At 36.6% G+C, this 9,391-nt stretch overlaps 1 long non-coding RNA gene across 3 annotated transcripts; it reads left to right on the top strand.

The window, feature by feature from the left end:
* Positions 1–2,036: 2,036 nt before the first annotated feature.
* Positions 2,037–6,481, top strand: LOC149017535 (uncharacterized). Of its 3 annotated transcripts, none has more exons than XR_016172822.1 (4): positions 2,037–2,576; positions 2,810–2,903; positions 4,436–4,541; positions 5,519–6,481. It is a non-coding gene; the product is annotated as an uncharacterized LOC149017535 (long non-coding RNA). The 3 variants fall into 3 exon arrangements; XR_016172821.1 differs by lacking the exon at positions 2,810–2,903 and having other exon boundaries at positions 5,519–5,937; positions 6,185–6,476; XR_016172820.1 differs by lacking the exon at positions 2,810–2,903 and having other exon boundaries at positions 5,519–6,477.
* Positions 6,482–9,391: the final 2,910 nt, after the last annotated feature.

Here is a 9,391-nt window from a genome sequence, read left to right as displayed (position 1 = left end):
GTTAGAATTTTGTTAATCTTTGTTTATTTATTTAATATTTAAATATTAAATTTATAACATTTTTTTACATGGGAGTCTCTAAGTAGACTGTAAACTAATGTTGAGTCCTGTTACTACAATATATTACATGTGGGTTCAATCAAATAAACACGGTTAGTCGTTGTTAACTGTATTCAAATTTTAAAGTTGGAGGGACCAAAATACCCTTTTAATACCTTGTTGCAGTGACCTCAACCTTCTAAAGTCAGCTAATACTAGGAAGAAAACCCAACATTATTATAGCTATCATGTTAGACCGTTAATTTGATTAGACCTACATGTAATATATTGTAAGTAAGAAAACTCAACACTAATTTATAATTTACTAAAGAAACCCACACCTAAAAAACTCAATTTATAATAATTACTATATTTTTTGTTTTTTTTGTAATTTTTTTTTTTAATTTGGAGTCTCCTGGACAGGTGGGGAGGCATACACTGATACACATGCTGTCGTATAGTGGTGGAATAGGAGCTGAGAAATAAACAAGTGTTTGGTGGATATATAAACTATATCTCAAGCATCCAACTTGAAACACAATACTTGTAAAATATCAGGTAGGAGTTAATGGTTGCTCCGAGCTCGTAGCCCACCACGGCAGAGCAGGGGCACCAACTTCTCCCATCGATGGTGATGGAGTGATGGTCATTTCTTAATTGGACGACCAGTTTCTCTCCTTGCATTTTCTACTAATTGTTGTGTTGTTACTTGGAAGACATTTACTGGAGAATTGTCTTTTTAACATCAGACAAAACACAAGGCATCTATATGACCATGATGTGGAGCCCAATCCAAGATTTTATGTGGATTCTGTGTTCCAATTCATGACAGATCATCATGAGATCCATATCACTGCCTTCGTCAATCCAAATCATGCAATTTTTAAAAATAAATTTTACTATTATTTGCTTAAAAGTAGGAACGGAATCAACGTTAGAATCAAAGACTTCAAAACAGGAAAATTTAAAATAAAATAACATGGAGATAAAGAATCCTTTCCATGGATTTAATGTTAAATACCCTCTTTAACATTGGATTTCACATGATTTATTGTTACACAAAAAATGCTCATAAATTTCAATCTATATTATTAAAATATTCAAAAATAAAACATTTTATCAAACGAGTTTTCTTTAGAGTTCAATTTTTTCCATGGAAGCAAACAATTACCAAAAAGTGCTTTAACGATTGCTAATTTTCAATGGGTTATCATATTTACTTGTACTTCACGGCTTCTCTCACAATCCTTCCATGGCTCTTGTGAGTCAGGTCTCGCTCAATGCCGTTGCTAGTTGTATTCTGTTGTTGCATCAAAATTATAGATTTTGCTTAAGGGTAGTGCTGCTCTAAATAGCGGATCATGCAATTAACGTGCATATAAATGTTTCAAATTAAGTGAATCACATATAAACAACCCAGATGTCCACTGCTTCAAACAGTGCTGTTCACAATTGTTATCAACATTTGCATATTATATTCATGGCCCAAAGAACTGGTCTTTGGACCAGCCCTAAATGTCATGATGAACCTAGACGTCTCTCTGATGGAAGCCTCGCCAAGGACCCACTAGCTGAGAAGTGGCTTGAAGGACCAAGCATGGCGTTGATCCGTAATTTGGCGAGCGGACTCCACGTGATAAAGTCATGTGAAATAAGCCCAGGATTCCTGGCATCCGCTGTAGGCAGCAAGAGCTTCGCACTCTTAACGATCTTTTTGAGCCCTGGGACGGCGGCTTGCTTCATCTCTCTTTTGGGCTTTTGTCACATCAACAAAAGAGTGTGACAGACTCGTTTTCTGTTGACGGGACTCCTGACAGCTAAAGCAACTCTTTAGCAGTACCTTGGATCCTTAGCATGCAGAAGCCATCTCCACCCTCCATGTCATCACATGAGCATCCAAAGGTTGAGAAGCTTGTTATCTTTGGAGCTATGAGTCAATAATATAATCACTTGTTAAGCCCCGATTAGGTAAGATTTTCATCATCTCTTGGATTTTCACTCCTCTATGAAGTCTTTGGTTTGTTCCCTTGTACTAATTCAATAGTCGGAGGTGAATCGGATGTAGATCGAGCACAAATCATGGAGCTAAGATCAACATTTTACACCAACAACAATCATATCTGAAATGTATTATTGAGAAACAAAAATTTCAAATAAATTTCGACATATATTGTGCCAAACGAGTTTTTTTCGAGTTCGATTTCTTTTTATACGTTATGGAAGCAAAAAGACGCCAGAAATCGTTTTTAACGATTCCAGTTTTTGATGGGTTATCATACTTACTTATATTTGATATTTCATCGCTTCGTTGTCAATCCTCCACGGACTTCCATTTCTCTCGATACGGCTCATCTGTTTCTTCGGTGGCGGAATCACAGTCTGAGACATTCCTCGCTTTCCTATGGTTTTGGTGGGTACGAATCGAATCATCTATCCTGTTCTGAAATGAGAACGATTGTGGTTGTCAATTTAAGGGATCGAAGATGTTCAATATATATGGGAGCCGGATTTCTTGATGGAACCGAACTTCTTCTAAGGTAATTTCATCATTTTTCCTTTTCTCTGTATTGCCTGATCAGTTTTCACCTAAAATCTTCGTCAATTTATTGTATCATTATTATCTTCTTATCCCAGTGACTATTTTGTCGACATACCGTATGACATGACTTTGACCTAACTCTGGTCTAGGTCACAAAGTTAACTGGTTACTGCTAGCAATTAGTTGTGTCGAATTCCTATTTACAATTATATGGAATTAACTTGGCTTTAGTTTCAATGCAAGCTTCTATATTCTCAGCATGTTCATGGCAAGAGATTTCTTGTGGTTACTGACACTGCAATTGCTCCATTGTACGTCGACTAAGGTTTGACTAGAAGCTCAAATATCTCTGTTGATAGTGTGATCTTAGCATATGGTGAGAAGTACAAGGACATTGAGTGTCTTTGAACTTCTTCTTTTTGCATGGGAGAACTCTGTGTTGTTTTTAACTGTTTTATTTGTGAAAATCTTCATGACAAGGCCATTGAATCATGATTTGATCGGCGCTGTACATTTGTTGATCTTTGAGGTGGTGTGATAAGTGATAGGGTTTCCTGCTGCTGCTTTTATGTGTGGGGTAAATTTCACTCAGATCCCAGCAAGTGTAGAGGCAGAGATCTGCTGGAGTTTCTGTGTTCCCATTTTCATTGCACTGAGTAACTTCTATCTAGTTAATGCTATAAATGTCTTTTTAAAAGTGGATTCTTCAGTTGGTGGCATAACTGGAATTAACCATAGATCCGGGAAAGACTTAATCGGTGCTTTCTATTAGCCTCAGTGTGTGTTTTTAAATACAGACATATAAAACAGATAACCTGATAAGCAATCTGCTTCTATATTGGCCTATTAAAGATGTAGATCTTATTCAATGGCAAGACAAGAATATGAAGGCATTAATAGCAAAGAATTGTACTCACTGAAGCTTCTCTAGATAGCCAAATCTTTTCAGGAAATTGTGTTTTAGTGATCTGAAATATAGAATGCCTGTTTTATCTCATAGTGGATCTATTAGTTTGAATTTTAGAAAACACAACAAATCCCAAATTATAATTCATTCTGCATACATGATATCTGCATCCAGTCTGGTATCCTATTGATCTTGTTTTTAAGAATTCACAATCACATATTTAATCCCTGAGTACAGCTTAATTATGTATTTATTTACAAGATGCAAAATATAATATTGAGAGACTTAATAGGCAGCCTCAGTGTGTGTTTTTAGATACAGACATATTAAGCACATTACCTGATAGAGAATGAGCTTCAGTATGGGCCTATTAGGGATGCCGAATTTTTTCAATGGCAAGACAAGAATATAAAGGCATTTATAGCAAGGAATTTTACTCACTGGAGCTTCCATAGATATCCATAATTCCCAGGAAATTACATTTTAGTGATCTGAGATATAGAATGCCTCTTTTATCTCATAGTGGCTCTATTAGTTTAAATTTATAGTGCACACAACAGATCCCAAATTATAATTCATTTTGCATACATGACATCCGCATCCAGTCTGGTATCCTATTTATACATACTGTTTTTAATAATTCACAATCACATATTTCATCCATGAATACAGCGTAATTACGTGTACAATATGCAAAATATATTATTGAATGGACAAAACAAAATTATTTGGGATTGGAAAAGGAAAGTATCAGACTTACAATGAAACTTTTAAAATTGATCTGATTCTTCCTTCCTCAATTAAAATACGCAGTGAGTTGTATCGCAATTTACCGATTGCATTATTGAACTCCTCTTGACTGATGCTAAACATCTGTAATTTCTTTTTACATAACGAGTTATCTTAGTCAATTATCTTTCCTTGTTAATATTACAACGTGTTTGTTGCAGGTACCTAATTGCACTTGCTTATGGCATCAGATGATCGTGTCAAAACAAGGCAGAAAGTTCTCCTAAGATGAGAAGGAAAGTGGACTTGGATCATACATTTGGTTTTGTGAGTGTCATGCTCTAATTGATGATCATATAATTATATATTTTTCTCTTTTATTTTAGAACCAATTTTTTTTTTGGGGGGTAGGAAGATCCAATTTGTCAGTTGATTACTTCTTTTACGTTGCTCAACACCTGTATGCATGCTGGTCTAGAAAGCCTCTTTACAGAAGCTGACTAATTAAGTAAAATTCTTCTTACTTATTTCTATGAATTACAAAAATATAATACAATAATTGTTGTAATCAAAGAATCATTGTATAATTCATCAAAAGAACTAAATACATCAGGAAATAAATTGAACATTAAATTATAAACTGTTTCATACTTACCAAATGTAATGTATTCTTACACAAATGTTTTGCTACCTTCTTTGGAGTCTAAACCAGTGAAAGGTAGCAAAACCTAAAATATGGTCGTAACTTCTATTCTATAAGAGATCTGACCAAGCTGATGCTGAAACGGTGTCTGAATCATTGTTGTAATTCCACTGAAACTGTGAGATTCTTACCGGAACTTGGCAAGACCAAGGTACCGCACCCTTCATAGCAACCAAAAACATAAGTCAAATCACCAGTTAACAGTGGGTTATGTTTTTTTGGCACCACGGGATCATTTTAAGTGGATTGATCTAGTTTCTGGTTTGCTTTTTCTCCTACTACTCTAAGCGCCCATGTCAACCTTGTAGGACAAAGATCCCACATCGTCATTTTGTGGATATTAATAGTTACTTGTTTTGTTCCCCGGTTCATTCCGAATTAGCCTGGCTCCCAATTTTTGGCCGCTTCCTCTGCTCTGATATCATAGGTGCACTGGTGCTGTTCATGATCTTTGCTTCAGTAGTTCACATACTAATGAGAAGAAGCCTTCCTAAGAAGTAATGTATTAATCTCTATTCATAATTAGAGGAATACAGCTTAAGGTCCCTTTTGGAAGACTATTTTCTCTGAACCTCATTGTACTGATTTTCTTTTCCTACAGGCAATAGAAACTGGTTTGGTCTCTGGACGTGCCGTATGTGTTGCCTTGGATGTTCTGATGATGAATCAATAGTAACGGCAGCCAATATTATTTTGCTGCGGGTGAAGCTTCCACTGCTCCACCTGAAGTTATGACTGTCGAGATGGTCAAATTTTAAATGGTGGTTATATTTAAATCTGCAGAATTTCCTTCCTTGATGCTGAACGAGTCAGGATCTGATGTCTAATGTATTTCTATTCTTTGGACAGTGTAGGTTGATCAGAAAGTTGCTGATGGACTACTTAGGCTTATTCTCTGTCTTCTTCTTCTTCTTTTTTCAGTTGAAATTATGAGAGTGAGGCCCTACATGACACTTCACATGCATTTTGCAAGCCTTGATATCAAACCGGCGAAAATATCCCCGACGACATTTGCTTCAGGTCTGTTACACTGGTTGTTATTTGCCATTGCCAGCATTCATGATGGTTTCCACCTTTGCCCTAAAACAGTACACCTGGGAGAAGCCTTTACAAAGTCTACAAAGATTTTGCATTTATTTGTATGGAATAATAGGCATGGCAACATATTTTAGTGACGGATTTGTCTCCAGGCTAAAAGCTCCTATAGTTGCTTCTTTCCATTTTTTGTTTCTTTAATATGGTTGACACTTGACATTTATTTGTTTAGTTTTGTACTTTTGTTAAAGAAAGATTCTTTGGAAGTATTCTTGTGGGGCTACATCAGAATATTGACATTAATGAGAGAACAAAAAAGCATGCGATGAAAAGCCAATCTGGACATCTACTTTCTTCAGGAGACATCAGATTTTTTTCATGGGCAATGAAAGGTATTCTGTATTACTATTAATATGGGGCAGAATATATAGTGGCCTGGGAACCAGATTTGTTGTGTATGTTTTATCACACTTGGATAAATATAATCTCAATTGCTTTTCTTTCATGCGTGCGGCACCGATAAGTTGTCGGATGCTCTTCTTCGGCTCATGTGATACATGGTTTATCCAAGCCCAGCTGCTTTGGATCTTACATGCTGGTTTGTCGGGCATGTTCTATGCTTAAAATCATTTTCCCCTTCGTCAAATGTATGCATGGCAGACCCACTATGACTTTGAGAGTTGGAGTTGCATCAGTCTTGGTTTCATTAGTTGTGTGCTTCTAACTATTCAGCAAAATGGTGCAGAAAGTCATTGTGGATCTGTCAGCACTCCATTTATATGAAGCGATGTGGGTTAAGTATGGGTTAAGTAAGTCGTATCAGCATTTAATGCGCATGACACATTCAGCAAGAAATTTCAATCTCGGAAGATCAAAATCTCAATCTCAATCTTGACCAAATTTCCTGATCCAACGGTCTGCCGAATAGCCTTGTGCATTAACTGAAGAAAAATGCGTGATGGTCAGGCCTTCTGCATTAACTGAGAAGAGTCATATCAACTGAGATAGCCAAATTTTTTGACAAAAAAAAAGAGAGCCAGATTTGGAAGCCTTCTTGAACTTGGTTATACAGTCTAGATCCAGCTTGGTAGTATTGGGTAGTGGGTACTACACTTGATCTTAGCCTAAAGGCCAAAAAAAGTATTGGGTAACCTAGTAAATTTGTACATCTTGTTGGCCAAAACACAAGAGAAAGAGTGGACACCAAAGAAATCAAATATTAAAATAGGGGAAAAGATCCTTAGCACAACAAATAAAATTTGCACGTTTTACTACCACAATGTTATTGTTCCTCCTCTTGGAAATCCCTTTGATATCCCCTACATTTGAGAGTTTCTTATGATATCTCATACTTCCCCTGAAATTGCATATAAGCACCATCTAAGGAAATCCAAGTCCATTAAATGTTATTCAACACCAACTACCCCATAACCTTAAATCCAACTAGATGGGATCAACTATATTGATACTCACTATCCAGCGAGTCTATTTAAAGTCATGCATGCTACAAGGCCTTTGCAACGGATGTCTTTCCTTGCCTCCTCTCTTAAGGTGATTTTAAGCTTGATACTTAGTCTTCATAGTCTTTCAATAGAGTTGGATTGTTCTTCCTAATTGGAGCATCCCAATACCTCTATCGAGAACAACCAGGCCAACTCAAACAATTAAAATGTACTCCATAATGAATCAAATCTACCCCCAAATGGTTCCTTTTTGGCTCCTAAATGTAGATGGGCGAGATCCCTATCGGCGATGCTTTGGGATGATGAAAGTGATTTGAGATGGCATCATGTTGGGTAGGTGCTGGGTTTGAGTGGCTGAAAGTGTTCTCTGATTGCTTAGGAGCAGTGCAAAGCTTTAATAACCATCTGGGTCTGCTTAATCATATGGCTCTTGAGATTTAAGGTGACAACCCTTGTGTAATCTTCATTTGCAGGCTACTCAATTAGCTAAATTCCTCGCTTGGAGAATAAGGAGGCATAATATCCTGCATGTGGTGCTCCTTCTTTGCATATTTGTAGGGTCTGGTGGTTACAACCTCCACCCCTTATTTTAATTCCATCAGAGTTTGGTTCATGATGTGTACTGAATGCTTTTATTGAATAAATTTCATCATCCTTTTCTTTGGGGAAAAAGTAAAATCCTTTAACATGGTAATCCTTTACATTCTCTTTTTAAAGTGGAAAGGCATGTGTGATGAACATATTCTTTTTTTGTTTTTTTTTGTTTTATTTGGATAAAGAGGCATTTTGCTCTCACAAATGTTTTATACAACCATCGTGTGACTTTATATGATTTAAGGTGTCAAATGTTTTGAGATAGAATTGATTAGAAAAGGATGTAAGATAGGCTGAAATCCCTAGGCTTTCTCATTCTTGTGAGGAAAACCCATCGCCGAATTGACCTTCAATCTCCAATTAGATGAACAACATGCCCTCTCTTCTTCATGATATAGCACTACCTTTGTTTTTGTGGCATGAAAGTTATCTCAGTGGTGTGATCCTACCTCCCTTGTGGCATATTCCTTTTTCTTTCTTTATTTCTTTCTTTCTTCCTTCCATCTTTTAGTGCATCTTTACTTCTTCACACAACCTCCATGACTCACCACTTCCGATTTGCCATGTAGATGTTTTCTCAATGGCATTGTGCCTTCTCACTGTTGCCATCTCCTTGACCCTTAATGGCTTGAAGATCTTCTCCAATAATGTGCTTTTCATTGCTGACCTAATCAAAACACTTCAATGCCTTCTTCGTGACTACTATGGAGATCTGCGATAGTTTGATGGCGAACTAGTCTGAAAATCTTGAGGTACCGCAACCATGCTGTCGAATCTAAAGGTACATCTCCATGTACTCGGTGATCCTGCCTTTTGCATCATTGCCAACTTGCTGAAACATGTTTTCTTACCATGACTTTGGAGCACAAGCTAAGGACTCCAAGTCTTGTTCTTTGCAATTGTTTCTTAACCATTTAAGTTGTGGAAGTGGTGCCCAATGTATTTTTGATATCACTAGTGTAACCATACTCACCAAAAAAGGATTAACAAGATCTCACTCACATAGCAACTCTGTTAGACTGTTGGGTTCCAGAATTGATAGAAGCATGTTATGTTAGCCATGCCCCCATTAGTTGTCCTGTATCGTTGGATATATTTTTATGTCATCAACTCTTTTGTATTTACTATTTTGTGCTTGATATTGGAATCTTGCGTTTATAACAATGGTTGTAAGAATATCAAGTTATTTTCTGATTGTCAAGCTGTGGTTTCCAGTTTACATAGTGCTTCTAGTACTTTGGATTGGAATTGTTAAGAACTTTTTGTTGGGATTTGAAACTTGTGTAGTATTACATATTTCGCGAGCAGAGGTGCTAGAGGTGTAGTATTACATATTTCCCGATTTATTAGCTAGAGGTGTTCGTTATTTGGGTATGTCTAAA

This window comes from Hakea prostrata, chromosome 4 (assembly GCF_041222555.1).
Source record: "Hakea prostrata isolate BN-2017 chromosome 4, UWA_Hpros_2, whole genome shotgun sequence".
Lineage (NCBI taxonomy): Eukaryota > Viridiplantae > Streptophyta > Magnoliopsida > Proteales > Proteaceae > Hakea > Hakea prostrata.
This window is presented reverse-complemented; position numbering and strand designations above follow the sequence as displayed.